Here is a 20,639-nt window from a genome sequence, read left to right on the forward strand (position 1 = left end):
TGATTGTACAGTCGTCTCCAATAAAACTGTGAAGGACCTCGACGTTACCCTGGACCCTGATCTCTCTTTTCACGAACACGTCAAGAATATTTAAAAGGACAGCTCCCCCCCCCCATCTTCGTAACGTCGCAAATATCTGAAACTTTGTCCAGAAATGATGCAGAAAATAATCCATGCTTTTGTCACTTCTAGATTAGACGACTGCAATGCTCAACTCTCCGGCTTGATCTCTGGCTTCCTCAAGGCATTTGTGTGTCTTAATTATTTGATCAAAACAGTGTGCTTAAAAGCATCAGACAAACTCAGTACATATAGTTGTTTTTATTAAAACAGATGGGGTGTGCCTATACATGGAAAAATAAATGTTTTAAAATAGGCTACACTACTAGATGTCCAGTCTCCCTTATGGATCTAATCTGATAGTGGTAGTGGGGTGGTAGATGTCTAGTTTCCCTTATGGATCTAATCTGATAGTGGTAGTGGGGTGGTAGATGTCTAGTTTCCCTTATGGATCTAATCTGATAGTGGTAGTGGGGTGGTAGATGTCTAGTCTCCCTTATGGATCTAATCTGATAGTGGTAGTGGGGTGGTAGATGTCTAGTCTCCCTTATGGATCTAATCTGATAGTGGTAGTGGGGTGGTAGATGTCTAGTTTCCCTTATGGATCTAATCTGATAGTGGTTGTAGGGTGGTAGATGTCTAGTTTCCCTTATGGATCTAATCTGATAGTGGTAGTGGGGTGGTAGATGTCTAGTCTCCCTTATGGATCTAATCTGATAGTGGTAGTGGGGTGGTAGATGTCCAGTCTCCCTTATGGATCTAATCTGATAGTGGTAGTGGGGTGGTAGATGTCTAGTCTCCCTTATGGATCTAATCTGATAGTGGTAGTGGGGTGGTAGATGTCTAGTCTCCCTTATGGATCTAATCTGATAGTGGTAGTGGGGTGGTAGATGTCTAGTTTCCCTTATGGATCTAATCTGATAGTGGTAGTGGGGTGGTAGATGTCTAGTCTCCCTTATGGATCTAATCTGATAGTGGTTGTAGGGTGGTAGATGTCTAGTTTCCCTTATGGATCTAATCTGATAGTGGTAGTGGGGTGGTAGATGTCTAGTCTCCCTTATGGATCTAATCTGATAGTGGTAGTGGGGTGGTAGATGTCCAGTCTCCCTTATGGATCTAATCTGATAGTGGTAGTGGGGTGGTAGATGTCTAGTCTCCCTTATGGATCTAATCTGATAGTGGTAGTGGGGTGGTAGATGTCTAGTCTCCCTTATGGATCTAATCTGATAGTGGTAGTGGGGTGGTAGATGTCTAGTTTCCCTTATGGATCTAATCTGATAGTGGTAGTGGGGTGGTAGATGTCTAGTCTCCCTTATGGATCTAATCTGATAGTGGTAGTGGGGTGGTAGATGTCTAGTTTCCCTTATGGATCTAATCTGATAGTGGTAGTGGGGTGGTAGATGTCCAGTCTCCCTTATGGATCTAATCTGATAGTGGTAGTGGGGTGGTAGATGTCTAGTTTCCCTTATGGATCTAATCTGATAGTGGTAGTGGGGTGGTAGATGTCTAGTCTCCCTTATGGATCTAATCTGATAGTGGTAGTGGGGTGGTAGATGTCTAGTCTCCCTTATGGATCTAATCTGATAGTGGTAGTGGGGTGGTAGATGTCTAGTCTCCCTTATGGATCTAATCTGATAGTGGTAGTGGGGTGGTAGATGTCTAGTCTCCCTTATGGATCTAATCTGATAGTGGTAGTGGGGTGGTAGATGTCTAGTCTCCCTTATGGATCTAATCTGATAGTGGTAGTGGGGTGGTAGATGTCTAGTTTCCCTTATGGATCTAATCTGATAGTGGTAGTGGGGTGGTAGATGTCTAGTCTCCCTTATGGATCTAATCTGATAGTGGTAGTGGGGTGGTAGATGTCTAGTCTCCCTTATGGATCTAATCTGATAGTGGTAGTGGGGTGGTAGATGTCTAGTTTCCCTTATGGATCTAATCTGATAGTGGTAGTGGGGTGGTAGATGTCTAGTCTCCCTTATGGATCTAATCTGATAGTGGTAGTGGGGTGGTAGATGTCTAGTCTCCCTTATGGATCTAATCTGATAGTGGTAGTGGGGTGGTAGATGTCTAGTTTCCCTTATGGATCTAATCTGATAGTGGTAGTGGGGTGGTAGATGTCTAGTTTCCCTTATGGATCTAATCTGATAGTGGTAGTGGGGTGGTAGATGTCTAGTTTCCCTTATGGATCTAATCTGATAGTGGTAGTGGGGTGGTAGATGTCTAGTTTCCCTTATGGATCTAATCTGATAGTGGTAGTGGGGTGGTAGATGTCTAGTTTCCCTTATGGATCTAATCTGATAGTGGTTGTAGGGTGGTAGATGTCTAGTTTCCCTTATGGATCTAATCTGATAGTGGTTGTAGGGTGGTAGATGTCTAGTTTCCCTTATGGATCTAATCTGATAGTGGTAGTGGGGTGGTAGATGTCTAGTTTCCCTTATGGATCTAATCTGATAGTGGTAGTGGGGTGGTAGATGTCTAGTTTCCCTTATGGATCTAATCTGATAGTGGTAGTGGGGTGGTAGATGTCTAGTCTCCCTTATGGATCTAATCTGATAGTGGTAGTGGGGTGGTAGATGTCTAGTCTCCCTTATGGATCTAATCTGATAGTGGTAGTGGGGTGGTAGATGTCTAGTTTCCCTTATGGATCTAATCTGATAGTGGTTGTGGGGTGGTAGATGTCTAGTTTCCCTTATGGATCTAATCTGATAGTGGTAGTGGGGTGGTAGATGTCTAGTTTCCCTTATGGATCTAATCTGATAGTGGTAGTGGGGTGGTAGATGTCTAGTTTCCCTTATGGATCTAATCTGATAGTGGTAGTGGGGTGGTAGATGTCTAGTTTCCCTTATGGATCTAATCTGATAGTGGTAGTGGGGTGGTAGATGTCTAGTTTCCCTTATGGATCTAATCTGATAGTGGTAGTGGGGTGGTAGATGTCTAGTTTCCCTTATGGATCTAATCTGATAGTGGTTGTAGGGTGGTAGATGTCTAGTTTCCCTTATGGATCTAATCTGATAGTGGTAGTGGGGTGGTAGATGTCTAGTTTCCCTTATGGATCTAATCTGATAGTGGTAGTGGGGTGGTAGATGTCTAGTTTCCCTTATGGATCTAATCTGATAGTGGTTGTAGGGTGGTAGATGTCCAGTCTCCCTTATGGATCTAATCTGATAGTGGTAGTGGGGTGGTAGATGTCTAGTTTCCCTTATGGATCTAATCTGATAGTGGTAGTGGGGTGGTAGATGTCTAGTCTCCCTTATGGATCTAATCTGATAGTGGTAGTGGGGTGGTAGATGTCTAGTTTCCCTTATGGATCTAATCTGATAGTGGTAGTGGGGTGGTAGATGTCTAGTTTCCCTTATGGATCTAATCTGATAGTGGTAGTGGGGTGGTAGATGTCTAGTTTCCCTTATGGATCTAATCTGATAGTGGTAGTGGGGTGGTAGATGTCTAGTCTCCCTTATGGATCTAATCTGATAGTGGTAGTGGGGTGGTAGATGTCTAGTTTCCCTTATGGATCTAATCTGATAGTGGTAGTGGGGTGGTAGATGTCTAGTTTCCCTTATGGATCTAATCTGATAGTGGTTGTAGGGTGGTAGATGTCCAGTCTCCCTTATGGATCTAATCTGATAGTGGTAGTGGGGTGGTAGATGTCTAGTTTCCCTTATGGATCTAATCTGATAGTGGTTGTAGGGTGGTAGATGTCCAGTCTCCCTTATGGATCTAATCTGATAGTGGTAGTGGGGTGGTAGATGTCTAGTTTCCCTTATGGATCTAATCTGATAGTGGTAGTGGGGTGGTAGATGTCTAGTCTCCCTTATGGATCTAATCTGATAGTGGTAGTGGGGTGGTAGATGTCTAGTTTCCCTTATGGATCTAATCTGATAGTGGTAGTGGGGTGGTAGATGTCTAGTTTCCCTTATGGATCTAATCTGATAGTGGTAGTGGGGTGGTAGATGTCTAGTTTCCCTTATGGATCTAATCTGATAGTGGTAGTGGGGTGGTAGATGTCTAGTCTCCCTTATGGATCTAATCTGATAGTGGTAGTGGGGTGGTAGATGTCTAGTTTCCCTTATGGATCTAATCTGATAGTGGTAGTGGGGTGGTAGATGTCTAGTCTCCCTTATGGATCTAATCTGATAGTGGTAGTGGGGTGGTAGATGTCCAGTCTCCCTTATGGATCTAATCTGATAGTGGTAGTGGGGTGGTAGATGTCTAGTTTCCCTTATGGATCTAATCTGATAGTGGTAGTGGGGTGGTAGATGTCTAGTTTCCCTTATGGATCTAATCTGATAGTGGTAGTGGGGTGGTAGATGTCTAGTTTCCCTTATGGATCTAATCTGATAGTGGTAGTGGGGTGGTAGATGTCTAGTTTCCCTTATGGATCTAATCTGATAGTGGTAGTGGGGTGGTAGATGTCTAGTTTCCCTTATGGATCTAATCTGATAGTGGTTGTAGGGTGGTAGATGTCTAGTTTCCCTTATGGATCTAATCTGATAGTGGTAGTGGGGTGGTAGATGTCTAGTTTCCCTTATGGATCTAATCTGATAGTGGTAGTGGGGTGGTAGATGTCTAGTTTCCCTTATGGATCTAATCTGATAGTGGTAGTGGGGTGGTAGATGTCTAGTTTCCCTTATGGATCTAATCTGATAGTGGTAGTGGGGTGGTAGATGTCTAGTTTCCCTTATGGATCTAATCTGATAGTGGTAGTGGGGTGGTAGATGTCTAGTTTCCCTTATGGATCTAATCTGATAGTGGTAGTGGGGTGGTAGATGTCTAGTTTCCCTTATGGATCTAATCTGATAGTGGTAGTGGGGTGGTAGATGTCTAGTTTCCCTTATGGATCTAATCTGATAGTGGTAGTGGGGTGGTAGATGTCCAGTCTCCCTTATGGATCTAATCTGATAGTGGTAGTGGGGTGGTAGATGTCTAGTTTCCCTTATGGATCTAATCTGATAGTGGTAGTGGGGTGGTAGATGTCTAGTTTCCCTTATGGATCTAATCTGATAGTGGTAGTGGGGTGGTAGATGTCCAGTCTCCCTTATGGATCTAATCTGATAGTGGTAGTGGGGTGGTAGATGTCTAGTTTCCCTTATGGATCTAATCTGATAGTGGTAGTGGGGTGGTAGATGTCTAGTTTCCCTTATGGATCTAATCTGATAGTGGTAGTGGGGTGGTAGATGTCTAGTTTCCCTTATGGATCTAATCTGATAGTGGTAGTGGGGTGGTAGATGTCTAGTTTCCCTTATGGATCTAATCTGATAGTGGTAGTGGGGTGGTAGATGTCTAGTTTCCCTTATGGATCTAATCTGATAGTGGTAGTGGGGTGGTAGATGTCTAGTTTCCCTTATGGATCTAATCTGATAGTGGTAGTGGGGTGGTAGATGTCTAGTTTCCCTTATGGATCTAATCTGATAGTGGTAGTGGGGTGGTAGATGTCTAGTTTCCCTTATGGATCTAATCTGATAGTGGTAGTGGGGTGGTAGATGTCTAGTTTCCCTTATGGATCTAATCTGATAGTGGTTGTAGGGTGGTAGATGTCCAGTCTCCCTTATGGATCTAATCTGATAGTGGTAGTGGGGTGGTAGATGTCTAGTTTCCCTTATGGATCTAATCTGATAGTGGTTGTAGGGTGGTAGATGTCCAGTCTCCCTTATGGATCTAATCTGATAGTGGTAGTGGGGTGGTAGATGTCTAGTTTCCCTTATGGATCTAATCTGATAGTGGTAGTGGGGTGGTAGATGTCTAGTTTCCCTTATGGATCTAATCTGATAGTGGTTGTAGGGTGGTAGATGTCCAGTCTCCCTTATGGATCTAATCTGATAGTGGTAGTGGGGTGGTAGATGTCTAGTTTCCCTTATGGATCTAATCTGATAGTGGTTGTAGGGTGGTAGATGTCCAGTCTCCCTTATGGATCTAATCTGATAGTGGTAGTGGGGTGGTAGATGTCTAGTTTCCCTTATGGATCTAATCTGATAGTGGTAGTGGGGTGGTAGATGTCCAGTCTCCCTTATGGATCTAATCTGATAGTGGTAGTGGGGTGGTAGATGTCTAGTTTCCCTTATGGATCTAATCTGATAGTGGTAGTGGGGTGGTAGATGTCTAGTTTCCCTTATGGATCTAATCTGATAGTGGTAGTGGGGTGGTAGATGTCTAGTTTCCCTTATGGATCTAATCTGATAGTGGTTGTAGGGTGGTAGATGTCCAGTCTCCCTTATGGATCTAATCTGATAGTGGTAGTGGGGTGGTAGATGTCTAGTTTCCCTTATGGATCTAATCTGATAGTGGTTGTAGGGTGGTAGATGTCCAGTCTCCCTTATGGATCTAATCTGATAGTGGTAGTGGGGTGGTAGATGTCTAGTTTCCCTTATGGATCTAATCTGATAGTGGTTGTAGGGTGGTAGATGTCTAGCCTCCCTTATGGCTCTAATCTGATAGTGGTAGTGGGGTGGTAGATGTCCAGCCTCCCTTATGGCTCTAATCTGATAGTGGTAGTGGGGTGGTAGATGTTTAGCCTCCCTTATGGCTCTAATCTGATAGTGGGGTGGTAGATGCCAAGTCTCCCTTATGGCTCAGTACAGGTGCCTAAATAGTACATACACTATAGTAGGACTGACCCCATTTAGTCGATTGCTCGATGGACTGTTGATCGACCCATTTTTTTTTTTAATTGAGCAGTCTAAAATATACACCTATTTTTGTTGGCACATGAGACACTGGTCTGATTCACGGCTGTCTCAGTGGACTAAACCATTGTGGAGGATGCGGGGATGGCATACCGAGAATTTTGATTAACCACATGATACAGTGGCTTGCGAAAGTATTCACCCCCTTGGCATTTTTCCTGCTTTGCTGCCTTTCAACCTGGAATTAAATCTGATTTTTGAGGCGTTTGTAATCATTTGATTTACACAACATGCCTACCACTTTGAAAAATATGTATTTATTTATACTGTGGAACAAACAGGAAATAAAGACAAAAACAGAAAACTTGAACGTACATAACTATTCACCCCCAACCAAAGTCAATAATTACTAGAGGCACCTTTTGCAGCAATTACAGCTGCAAGTATCTTGGGGTGTCTCTATAAACTTGGCACATCTAGCCACTAGGATTTTTGCCCATTCTTCAAGGCAAAACTGCTCCAGCTCCTTCAAGTTGGATGGGTTACGCTGGTGTACAGCAATCTTCAAGTCAACCACAGAATCTCAATTGGACTGAGGTCTGGCCATTCAAAATGTTTCCCCTTAAACCACTCGAGTGTTGCTTTAGCAGTTTGCTTAGGGCCACTGTCCTGCTGGAAGGTGAACCGCTGTCCCAGTCTCAAATCTCTGGAAGACAAACAAATTGAAAATTCTAGCCCCGATGATCACACCACGTTCAAAGTTCCTTAGGTCACTCGTTCTAACGTCGCGTGTGAAAAGCCCAAGAGGCCGGCCGTTTCTGAGGTACTGGAAACAGTGCGCCTGGCCCCGATGATCACACCACGCTCAGAGTTCCTTAGGTCACTCGTTCTGCCCATTCTAACTTTCAATCAAACAGTAACTGGATGCCTCGATGCCTGTCTGCCTGCTTTATATTTATTTATTTCACCTTTATTTAACCAGGTAGGCTAGTTGAGAACACCTTTATTTAACCAGGTAGGCTAGTTGAGAACACCTTTATTTAACCAGGTAGGCTAGTTGAGAACACCTTTATTTAACCAGGGAGGCCAGTTAAGAACAAGTTCTCAATTACAACTGCAACCTGGCCAAGATAAAGCAAAGCGTCAAAAACAAACTCATGGAGTAAACAAACGTACAGTCAATAACACAATAGAAAAATCTATATACAGCGTGTGCAAATGAAGTAAGGAGGTCACAGTCACGTGACTCACTGTGTATATGAATGGTGTGTATAGACAGTATATGAATAGAAAAGGTGTGTGTGTACATTAGGCAGTCATTATAGGATGAGCCATGACTAGATTACAGGATGGTTTTCCTGACTGAACCAAATGACTATCGCCTCAGGCACTCACCAGCAATACATGTTAAAGTGAGTTTTACCACTCGTCGTTCACTCCGTCAACACTTCATATTACAGAAAGGAAATTAGCGATAGCACGGTATATCACGATAGGACAACGTTTGACCCCGCCCCCAAAACCTAGACGACAGCAAAACGCCGCCCCCCCCACATTCCGAGGCAACAACCATTTCAGCAGGGCTTGTGATTTATCACAGCATGTTCACTGCACATTACGTCAGCCAGCTCTGTCCTTTAGGCACAAAAACAAGGTTACAACGCTACGGAGATGGAAAGTACTGATTTCAGACAACCTGGAATCCGAACATGGAATAGCATGTAACATAGAATAACATTAACCTTCCGCGTCCACAATTTAAAAACAGGATTTCTTCTCTAACTTTGTTTATCATGTCAAAAGAAAAAAGACAGACCACAAAGCAAAAGTATTAGTAGGACACAGGGCATCTCTTACGTAACTTCTGAAATGGTCAGTCAAAGAGCTAACAGCAGACAGACTCAAACAACAAAAACAGAGCTGGTAAATGCTCCCTGCCCCACCCGGTCATGCCTTTCCCCCCCAAAAAACTTCCCTGGAACATCCTGTGACAGTTTCCTTCCAAGAGCCAGCCTGAGATGGGGCCCGGCCTGGTCCGAAGTTCCAATGACATCATCTGTCGCTGGGTGCGTCCCTTCAAAGGAGCTCTGACTGAACCCAACAATCCCCCCCCCCCACACACACAACCACTGTTTGTCTAACTACGTAAAGCTGTTAAAATGTGAGTTTGTGTCTCTGCTAAGAGGAGGAAGACAAAGTAGAGGGAGAGAACAGCTTGAGAAAGAGAGAGAAGCAGCAGTATCCTCCTGCTGTCTTTCCAGCTCTGTTCCCAGGCCCAGACGAACTGAAAATGTAGTGGTGGTACCACTCACCTCAGAATGAGATGAGGATAACAAACCTTAGCACCCCGTATTATCGGCATAGCGTTATCAACAGCGTTTAAAAAAAAATATATATATATATATATATATATATATATTACCTTCAACAAGTGTTATCTTGTGATCAAGCCATCAATGGATTTGTGATTATTGGTGTCATAAAAATGTTAGCTAATGTTAGCAATTAGCATGTTTGACATTTCAGTGGAAATACTACTATCAGCTTTTTGATAAGCAGTTTACCCCTACAACAAAAAAAGTCACGCATTATCGGCATACATATATACATACAATATAGTTATTGGCCATCGTACTATTTTGATCAATTACAAGATATATTTGTTAAATTATATGTATATTTTTAAATACAACCTTATATCCGAAGTGTTTACTAGATAGTTGGCTAGCCTTAGAGTAAAAAAAATAAAAAATGTACTTGCCTGAAATCCGTTATCTATATTTCAGAGGAAAAAGTTGTATATTAAAATGATGTGTGGTCTAATTTTACAATATACAGAGTGTCCCACAAAATGTGTGTATATATATATATATATATAAATAAATTAAAAATGTTTAAAAATTAACTTTCAAAACCTAACTTACATAAATAGCCATGTATATCGGTGGTCAGCTAGCTGGAAGGGTGTCTTTAGTCGCAAAACGTACCAATATTTTACAGTCCATTTAAAAATGTTGAGCTCGAGGTGATTTATTCCTCTAACCGCTAGAGTGTCCGATGTTGGGGGAAAAATTTGCGAGTACACTGTCCAAGAAAAGTTTAAATTCCCTATACTGTTCTCCTAAAACCTATTAGGCTACAGTTCAGAGGCATTTGAGATGCTCCGACCTACAGCAAAAAGTTAAAAAGAGACTGAAAGTGAACATATTAAGGATGGGCTACCACAGGCAGCATGATCTGCTACACCAGCATCAGTCTACATTCTTTACCAGCTACCATCATTCTTCACAGAAGCAGTGTCTTGAACATTTCCTCAAAACAATTCAATCACGACAACGCACTGCTATACTTGGCTCAAGACGAGAACAGAGGCTGCTGGGAGATAAAGTACGTTTTGTAGCACCTCAGAGAGTCACTACGATTCATTGCGGTTTTGTTTGCTTACATCACGTGTACAGAGAGAGAGCGAGAGAGAGGTCCTGTAAAAAAACACCATCTTACCTGAACACTTGCTCGGCGTCTGTCTGGTCTAAACCTCCATGTTGGCTCTGGTCCACAGAAGGAAGAGGGACTTCTGGCTCATGGCCATAGCTGGCTGCTCCAGTCCAACACCAGCTTCTAAGGGAAGTCACCAGCCAGCAGCAATCAGCTTAGCCTTCCTTAGCCCCAACTGCTACCCCGAGACTGAATATTGAAACACAGAGAGAAAGACGGAGAGACAGAGTTTGGTTATAGGCTGTGGTAAACCATTGTATTATACTAAACTACAGGTCTAGTCTGGTGAAGACAGACAGACAGTAGTGACAGTGAAGGTGTACTGTTACAGCACTGTCTCCGAATGCTGGGCTACGACAGGCAGTGTTCGGTTTCATCCCAGTGGCACACCGTCCTCTGGGAGCCCCAGCCATTACTCACCAGTCTAAACAACCACTATAGGCCCCGGCTGTTTCAAAACAAGAGGTCAGAAGTCTTCCAGTTTAACGACTGTAGGCTGGAGTAGAACAGAATCAAATCAAATGTATTTATAAAGCCGTTCGTACATCAGCTGATATCTCAAAGTGCTGTACAGAAACCCAGCCTAAAACCCCAAACAGCAAGCAATGCAGGTGTAGAAGCACGGTGGCAAGGAAAAACTCCCTAGAAAAGCCAAAACCTAGGAAGAAACCTAGAGAGGAACCAGGCTATGAGGGGTGGCCAGTCCTCTTCTGGCTGTCCCGGGTGGAGATTATAACAGAACATGGCCATGATGTTCAAATGTTCATAAATTACCAGCATGGTCAAATAATAATAATCACAGTAGTTGTCGAGGGTGCAGCAAGTCAGCACCTCAGGAGTAAATGTCAGTTGGCTTTACATAGCCGATCATTAAGAGTATCTTTACCACTCCTGCTGTCTCTAGAGAGTTGAAAACAGCAGGTCTGGGACAAGGTAGCACGTCCGGTGAACAGGTCAGGATTCCATAGCCGCAGGCAGAACAGTTGAAACTGAAGCAGCAGCACAGCCAGGTGGACTGGGGACTGGAATCCTCCTCGTGTTCTGTTTTGTTAACTGTTGTTTACGGAGCGCAGGACAAACCGCTAAAACCACAGCTCAGGTCAAGTCAGAGACAACGTGGGAATGCTTCTTCAGGATGGCAGAGGGTACTGTATCATCTCTCATCAACAACACGTGGGAGTGCTTCTTCAGGATGGCAGAGGGTACTGTATCATCTCTCATCAACAACACGTGGGAGTGCTTCTTCAGGATGGCAGAGGGTACTGTATCATCTCTCATCAACAACACGTGGGAGTGCTTCTTCAGGATGGCAGAGGGTACTGTATCATCTCTCATCAACAACATGGGGACATAAGAACAAGTGAGGCAGTGTACAAATGTCCCAGTGTTGTCCGGGTTAGGGGAAGGGTTTTGGCCTGCCGGGATTTGTCCCATTGAGATGTAGCAACTCCTTGTGGCGGGCTGGGCGCAATGCACGATGACTTCAGTTGCCAGCTGTATGGTGTTTCCAACAAGACATTGGTGCGGCTGGCTTCCCGGGTTCAACGAGCAGTGTGGCTTGGAAGCGTCATGTTTCGGAGTACGCATGGCTCTCGAACGTCGCCTCTCCCGAGTCCGTACGGGAGCTGCAGTGATGGGACAAGACTGTAACTACCAATTGGATATCATGAAATTGGAGAGAAAAAGGGAGTGAAAGGTACCATAAATAAAACAGGGAATGTAAAAGAGGGTAACAAGTAGGGATGTTAATAGTTAACCGCTAATTAACATAGTTAACCTTTGGCGGCAGGTAGCCTAGTGGTTAGAGTGTAGAGGCGGTAGGTAGCCTAGTGGTTAGAGTGTAGAGGCGGCAGGTAGCCTAGTGGTTAGAGCATTGGACTAGTCACCAAAAGGTTGCAAGATCAAATCCCCGAGCTGACAAGGTAAAAATCTGTCGTTCTGCCCCATCAACAAGGCAGTTTACCCACTGTTCCCCCGTAGGCAGTCATTGAAAATAAGAATGTGTTCTTAACAGACCTGTCTAGTTAAATAAAGGGGAGAGAAAAAAAAAGAAAAACATTTGCTTAACAGCCCCCAAAAAATTGCCCAGTCATGCTTATTGGTCTATAGGTTAACATGCATAGTGTAATTAAATTGGGTATTTGTTTGTCGTCATGTTTCTAACTTATCACACGCCACAGAGCCTAGTTAGAGGAATATCACCTGTCAGGCAGCATTGCGCAATCTGAGCTTGAGGAAGCATAACTGTTTGAAACCTGAGCGTTTTACTTTACTTAAAATAACGAGGTCTAACCTTGCTTCAAAGTAGCCTTGCAAAAAAAATCCATCCATAAAAACTTAAGACTCTTCCTCATTCCATTAACCAGAATTTCTCTCCTGTTCTATTGGTTTTCATATCAACTTTCTTTCGTTGTCCAGAAGCCCGAAGGCACAATCTTAGTCATATAAATCAGGGAGAGTAGAAGGGGTCCTCAAGAATGAAGGAAATGAAGGCCAGTCCGAACTCAAACGTTAACAAAAACCTTAACGAACGGCTAACAATCTACGGTATGTTGAATCCAGGCGCATTTCAGTCATGTTTCCTCTGTTTTCTTGCCTGTTGTACAACGTCATATAATCAACTCATAGGCAGAGCTCCCACAAAGCACCTTATAGCCATTACAGGCCTATCCCATCGCAGAACTTGTGTTCGCGGGTTTATAAGCTGAACAGCAGCTAAGCTTAAGGCTCAATATGTCTGACAAAACAAAGAAGTCAGCCTTTCAATCCCTGAGCTAAATGTGGGGAAAGAAAGGAGGTGTGCCACGGCAGAACTATGTATCCGGCTAATGTACAAAAACGGTGGGGATTTTATTTCCAGGTCACATTCTTCAGGTGCTATAAAAGTCAGTAAGTTGAGCTCAAAGTCCACCTGCTCATATTCTAACACTGGGAGATTAAGGCTGCACGTACACAATAAGGATGTAGAAAGGAAAGACAAAGGTCAGTTATGAGGTGAACAGAACTAAAAATGTGCGTAGTTCTGTCCTTGAGCTGTTCGTGTCTATTAATGTTCTGTATTAGGTTTCATGTGGTGTGTTCTGTGTGGAACCCCAGGAAGAGTAGCTACTGCTTTTGTAACAACTAATGGGGATCCATAATAAAATGCCAAAATAAACTTAACCAAACCTTGAAACCGTTCGTTCTGTCGACGCGGACAGTCAGAGCAGAAATTAGACGTTAGCACAGTGAGAGGCCTTTATGGGATCTCTAGATAGGTTGGGTTCTAAGGCTGCTCTTTATGGGATCTGTAGTTAGGTTCTACGGTTGCTCTTCATGGGATCTGTAGTTATGTTGGGTTCTACTGTTGCTCTTTATGGGATCTCCAAGAGTGTCTGTATTTCTGTCGAGAGAGAGAATATGAGAAAGAGAGAGAGAATGAGGTGTGTGTATGAAAGGAAGAGATGAGAAACTGGGTGAATAGGCTAGATATGATTCTGCTGAGATCCAGCAGGCCTGAGGCAGAGAGGCAGAGTCAGTTCCCAGAGAGGTAGTCTATATATGATGTTATCAGACCTCCCACACACAGACACACACACACATCCTAAAGACTCAGTGAAAGCCACGTAACTCTCACAAATGGACAGAGATAAAAATATGAGGGTAGGGAAGAGATTCTCATGAGAGGCCAACCGACCAGTCATGTTTGTTGAACTCTTGTGCCTGCATCTGAAATGGCACCCTATCCCCTGTATAGCGCACTACTTTTGACGGTCAAAAGTAGTGCACTACATAACTTAGGTAATAGGGTTCTCTCTGTCTCTCTCTCTCTCTCTGGAAGATGCGTCTCCGTGATAAATGATTGAGTGGCAAGTCAGCCACCATTGCTCCTCAGCCTGTCGTGTCAAGTCCATCTCAACAAAGAACCTATTGACCTGGACAGTTCGGTCATGTCTCAAAATGTTCTCAATGACCAACTTAAAAAATGTGCTGAAGAATTATAAATCATTCGCAGAATAATTTCAGGGTCTGTGCCAGTGTTGAAGTAGACCGAGAGGAATGTAAAATGCAAGCTGTTGCACTCTGAAAACAATGAAGGTTAACTAGAAAGACTAGTAGATCATACAGTCAAAAAGGTGAAGATCGTGTCTCAACAAGTTTTGAGAAACACTAGCTACAACATCCTCAGCCAACCTTGACATGATGCACGTCAATTATTAATAAAGAAGGTTAGACATTTGATAGATATGAGCTTAGAAGAAAATATTTATCCCAATCCTAAAATAACCAGCAACAAGCTAGCTAACTAGCAATTGATTGGCTAAGCTAAATAGCCAGTTAGCTTCGTTTATTAGCATTGCTGACGTTAGCAATTACAATCACTGGGAAATGGTGCTAGCTACACATTTCAAAACTCCCAAAGTGAATATAAAGTAACATTAAGGGAATATTTTAGGAACTAGTGTGCCTGCCTGCTGGTCGTTGGCATAACATCCCTCTGTCACAGACTGTATTCACAGTGCTGATGTTTGATGCAGTGTTTAGCTAATAACACAATAATGTGTTTCAATAAGGCGCTAATTTAGCTAATAAAAACGGTCTATCTAGCTAGCTCATATAACGTTATGTCTCCTTCGGCGATTTAAACGTTAGCAAAAAAAAAAACTGATGTGTTCACACTCAACTAGCTAAACGTGGTTAAATAACGTTAGCAAGCTAAATGACAAAAGTCATATTAAACCAGCAAAATACTCACCGTTTGGGTTTGCATTATTTAACAAAACCGCTAAACTGCTGCGGAGGAGCAGTGATTTCCACAGGATAACTTCGCTAGCTAGCTAGCCAACAGAAAAGCGAATTTATCAGTTTACTATCCAGGATATTCCACTGTCAGTCGACCAGTGTACAGTAAAATAATAATTACACAACACTGTGAAAACGTAATTAGCTACTCACCGACGCAAAAGAAGATCGCCGTTGAATTGTATACATTTTTTTTGTCGCATAGGTTATTCCTTCAGACAACAACAAACCGTTTTCATGATTTCACAATCTCTCTCTCTCTCTCTCTTCGCCACCTTCTCGAATTCCTCTATCTCACACGCACACACACGCAAGGGACGCGATGACGTTGTGTGATAGAAAGCGCGTCTCCGTGTCCTCTTCCACCTGTGTGATGCTAGACACAATAAGGAATTAGTTAGCCGCAATTGTGGAATTTGTGCTTTGCCTTCAAAAAAAGAAAAGTCCACATCTGAAAGTGATTAAACAGATACAAATAATGGAATCATGCCATATTTGGACTAGATAATGCGAAACAAAGTCTGAATGTTGTTAAACAAATTTATAACAAAAGATGATAATTAGTTAAATTGAAAGTAAACATCTGTTGGAATTGCACTGTGGCTGTAACAGACTTTAGAATTGCATTGGGGGCATACTTATACACTTTACAGCCTAACCTATTATGCACCCATTAAATGGGGTATCAACCTACTCAGAAACATTCACTTTAGCTCTCATTGCAGGACGTTGACTGTGGGAATTAACCTTTCCAGTCAGTCTATAGTGTGTATCGAACATTTATATTGCACTGTGCACACTGGCAAGGCGGGTGGGGGGGGGGGGGGGGGGGGGGGGGTGCTACATACTCCGGGATCCCCCCCAATCCCCCATATAGCATATGAACACGTCAATAGCCATGATTTTTTATATGTATATATATGTAATTACACAAAATTAGCTTTAAAACGAAACAAAGGATCCCAATTTCAAACTCTCCAAAAAGGTGTTCTAAAAACTGGCAATAATGGGTATTAACTGATGTCATTTCAATCACGAATATTAACTGATGTCATTTCAATAATGGATATTAACTGATGTCATCTCAATAATGGATATTAACTGGTTTCATTTCAATAATGGATATTAACTGATGTCATTTCAATCACGAATATTAACTGATGTCATTTCAATAATGGATATTAACTGATGTCATTTCAATAATGGATATTAACTGATGTCATTTCAATAATGAATATTAACTGATGTCATCTCAATAATGGATATTAACTGATGTCATTGTTACTGTGTATCCTACTCCGTAGAACATCAACTCCGTCCGATTTTTTGTCTAAAGTCAAGCGTCAGATTTTTTGTCTATAGTCAACTCCTTGTCTAAAGTCACCTCTGTCAGATTGTGCATACCATCCCCCGAAATGTAGAGTCTGTATGTTTGAAGAGGTAAACTTTTTTTTACCAGGCCACATTTGTTGTGGTAGCATATAGTACAACAAAAAGCATAAAGATACTGAATTTCCACGCGAGACCTCTCATATCTGCACTGACAGAGTCCACCTTGTAGAGTCCCTGCTTCAAGATTGTTTTGATCACGCAGACTGGGACATGTTCCCGGGTAGCCTCAGAGAATAATATAGATTTATACGCTGATTCGGTGAGTGAGTTTATAAGGAAGTGCTGTACCCACTGTGAGTATTAAAACCTATCCTAACCAGAAACCGTGGATAGATGGCGGCATTCGCAGAAAACTGAAAGTGCAAACCACCGCATTTAACCATGGAAAGATGACAGGAAATATGGTTAAATACAAACAGTCGAGATATTCCCTCCGCAAGGCAATCAAACAAGCAAAATGTCAGTATAGTTACAAAGTGGAGTCGCAGTTCAACGGTTCAGACGCGAGACGTATGTGGCAGGCCTCTACAGACGGACCACAAAAAGAAAAATCAGCCACGTCGCGGACACCCACTGGAGAACCCACCGAGAACTGTGGGTTCTCCTTCTCCGAACACGCAAGGCTGCCGGCCCAGACTGCATCACTAGCCGCGTTCTCAGAGCATGTGCAGACCAGCTGACTTGTGTGTTTACAGACATATTCAATCACTCCCTATCCCAGTCTGCTGTCCCCGCGTGCTTCAAGATTGCCACCATTGTTCCTGTGCCCAAGAAGGCAAAGGTAACTGAACTGACTGACTATTGCCCCGTATCACTCACTTCTGTCATCATGAAGTGCTTTGCGAGACTATTCAAGGATCATATCACCTCCACCTGACCTGTCACCCTAGACACACTGCAATTTGCATAGCACCACGATAGGTCCACAGATGATGCAATCACCATCACACTACATACTGCCCTATCCCATCTGGACAAGAGGAATACCTATGTAAGAATGCTGTTCATTGACTACAGCTCAGCATTCAACACCATAGTACCCTCCAAGCTCATCATTAAGCTTGAGGCCCTGGGTCTCAACCCCGCCCTGTGCAATTGGGTCCTGGACTTCTTGAAGGGTCACCCCCAGGTGGTGGAGGTAGGAAACAACATCTCAACTTCGCTGCTCCTCAACACTGGGGCCCCACAAGGGTGCGTGTTCAGCCCCCTCCTGTACTCCCTGTTCACCCATGACTGCGTGGCCATGCATGCCTCCAACACGATCATCAAGTTTGCAGACAACACAACAGCAGTAGAATTAGAGGTGGAATTATCTGGTGAAATCTTGCTTTCAAAATAAGTCTGTGAAATCTGTATTAATGCCTGCTGCTTTTCTTACCCAAATATTTTCAGAACCTCTATTGGGAAAACATAGATGTTCTGCCTAAGGTCCCCATAGCAGAGTTCACTTGCTGGTGTTCTGAGCTAGGTTTAGTGATAATTCCAGGGAATTTCAGTTCCTCACATTGGGTTGGCATAACAATTGACATGGAGCACAGAGCGAGACAACCAGAACATTAAACTGTTGAATAATGAGACAACCATTACATTAAACTGTAGAATAATGAGACAACCAGAACATTAATCTGTTGAATAATGAGACAACCATTACATTAAACTGTAGAATAATGAGACAACCAGAACATTAAACTGTAGAATAATGAGACAACCAGAACATTAAACTGTAGAATAATGAGACAACCAGAACATTAAACTGTAGAATAATGAGACAACCATTACATTAAACTGTAGAATAATGAGACAACCAGAACATTAAACTGTAGAATAATGAGACAACCATTACATTAAACTGTAGAATAATGAGACAACCAGAACATTAAACTGTAGAATGATGAGACAGCCAGAACATTAAACTGTTGAATAATGAGACCAGACCATTAAACTGTAGAATAATGAGACAACCAGAACATTAAACTGTAGAATAATGAGACAACCATTACATTTAACTGTAGAATAATGAAACAACCAGAACATTAAACTGTTGAATAATGAGACAACCAGAACATTAAACTGTAAAATAATGAGACAACCAGAACATTAAACTGTAGAATGATGAGACAACCAGAACATTAAACTGTAGAATAATGAGACAACCAGAACATTAAACTGTAGAATGATGAGACAACCAGAACATTAAACTGTAGAATGAGACAACCAGAACATTAAACTGTAGAATAATGAGACAACCAGAACATTAAACTGTAGAATGATGAGACAACCAGAACATTAAACTGTAGAATAATGAGACCATTACATTAAACTGTAGAATAATGAGACAACCAGAACATTAAACTGTAGAATAATGAGACCAGACCATTAAACTGTAGAATAATGAGACAACCAGAACATTAAACTGTAGAATGAGACAACCAGAACATTAAACTGTAGAATAATGAGACAACCAGAACATTAAACTGTAGAATGATGAGACAACCAGAACATTAAACTGTAGAATAATGAGACCAGACCATTAAACTGTAGAATAATGAGACAACCAGAACATTAAACTGTAGAATAATGAGACAACCAGAACATTAAACTGTAGAATAAATGAGACAACCAGAACATTAAACTGTAGAATGATGAGACAACCAGAACATTAAACTGTAGAATGATGAGACAACCAGAACATTAAACTGTAGAATAATGAGACAACCAGAACATTAAACTGTAGAATAAATGAGACAACCAGAACATTAAACTGTAGAATGATGAGACAACCAGAACATTAAACTGTTGAATAATGAGACAACCAGAACATTAAACTGTTGAATGATGAGACAACCAGAACATTAAACTGTAGAATAAATGAGACAACCAGAACATTAAACTGTAGAATGATGAGACAACCAGAACATTAAACTGTTGAATAATGAGACAACCAGAACATTAAACTGTTGAATGATGAGACAACCAGAACATTAAACTGTAGAATGAGACAACCAGAACATTAAACTGTAGAATAATGAGACAACCAGAACATTAAACTGTAGAATAATGAGACAACCAGAACATTAAACTGTAGAATAATGAGACAACCAGAACATTAAACTGTAGAATAATGAGACAACCAGAACATTAAACTGTAGAATAATGAGACAACCAGAACATTAAACTGTTGAATAATGAGACAACCAGAACATTAAACTGTTGAATGATGAGACAACCATTACATTAAACTGTAGAATAATGAAACCAGACCATTAAACTGTAGAATAATGAGACAACCAGAACATTAAACTGTAGAATAATGAGACAACCAGAACATTAAACTGTTGAATAATGAAACCAGACCATTAAACTGTAGAATAATGAGACAACCAGAACATTAAACTGTAGAATAATGAGACAACCAGAACATTAAACTGTTGAATAATGAGACAACCAGAACATTAAACTGTAGAATAATGAGACAACCAGAACATTAAACTGTTGAATAATGAGACAACCAGAACATTAAACTGTAGAATAATGAGACAACCAGACCATTAAACTGTAGAATAATGAGACAACCAGAACATTAAACTGTAGAATAATGAGACCAGACCATTAAACTGTAGAATAATGAGACAACCAGAACATTAAACTGTAGAATAATGAAACCAGACCATTAAACTGTAGAATGATGAGACAACCAGAACATTAAACTGTAGAATGATGAGACAACCAGAACATTAAACTGTTGAATAATGAGACAACCAGAACATTAAACTGTAGAATAATGAGACAACCATTACATTAAACTGTTGAATAATGAGACAACCAGAACATTAAACTGTAGAATAATGAGACAACCAGAACATTAAACTGTAGAATAATGAGACAACCAGAACATTAAACTGTAGAATAATGAAACCAGACCATTAAACTGTTGAATGATGAGACAACCAGAACATTAAACTGTAGAATAATGAGACAACCAGAACATTAAACTGTTGAATAATGAGACAACCAGAACATTAAACTGTAGAATGAGACAACCAGACCATTAAACTGTAGAATAATGAGACAACCAGAACATTAAACTGTAGAATAATGAGACAACCAGAACATTAAACTGTAGAATAATGAGACAACCAGAACATTAAACTGTTGAATAATGAGACAACCAGAACATTAAACTGTAGAATAATGAGACAACCAGAACATTAAACTGTAGAATAATGAGACAACCAGAACATTAAACTGTAGAATAATGAGACAACCAGAACATTAAACTGTAGAATAATG

The 20,639-nt window shown here is 41.6% G+C and overlaps 1 protein-coding gene across 4 annotated transcripts in view; it reads right to left on the reverse strand.

Annotated features, from left to right (window-relative positions):
- The window catches only part of LOC110518808 (FTS and Hook-interacting protein homolog), a 77,130-nt gene extending 61,802 nt beyond the window's left edge, over nucleotides 1–15,328 (reverse strand). For 3 of the 4 annotated variants that reach the window (XR_005051391.1, XM_036975299.1, XM_036975301.1), the window contains exons 1-2: nucleotides 15,111–15,328; nucleotides 10,182–10,364 (exon numbers count right to left, since the gene is read on the reverse strand). The gene's annotated coding sequence lies outside the window, so the exon portion shown is untranslated. Of the gene's footprint in view, nucleotides 1–10,181; nucleotides 10,365–14,910; nucleotides 15,015–15,110 lie in introns of those variants that run through there. The other variant, XM_036975300.1, reaches the window with a different exon arrangement.
- Between the last annotated feature and the right edge of the window lie 5,311 nt (nucleotides 15,329–20,639).

The sequence above is a fragment of the Oncorhynchus mykiss genome, chromosome 3, assembly GCF_013265735.2.
Source record: "Oncorhynchus mykiss isolate Arlee chromosome 3, USDA_OmykA_1.1, whole genome shotgun sequence".
Classification (NCBI taxonomy): Eukaryota; Metazoa; Chordata; class Actinopteri; order Salmoniformes; family Salmonidae; genus Oncorhynchus; species Oncorhynchus mykiss.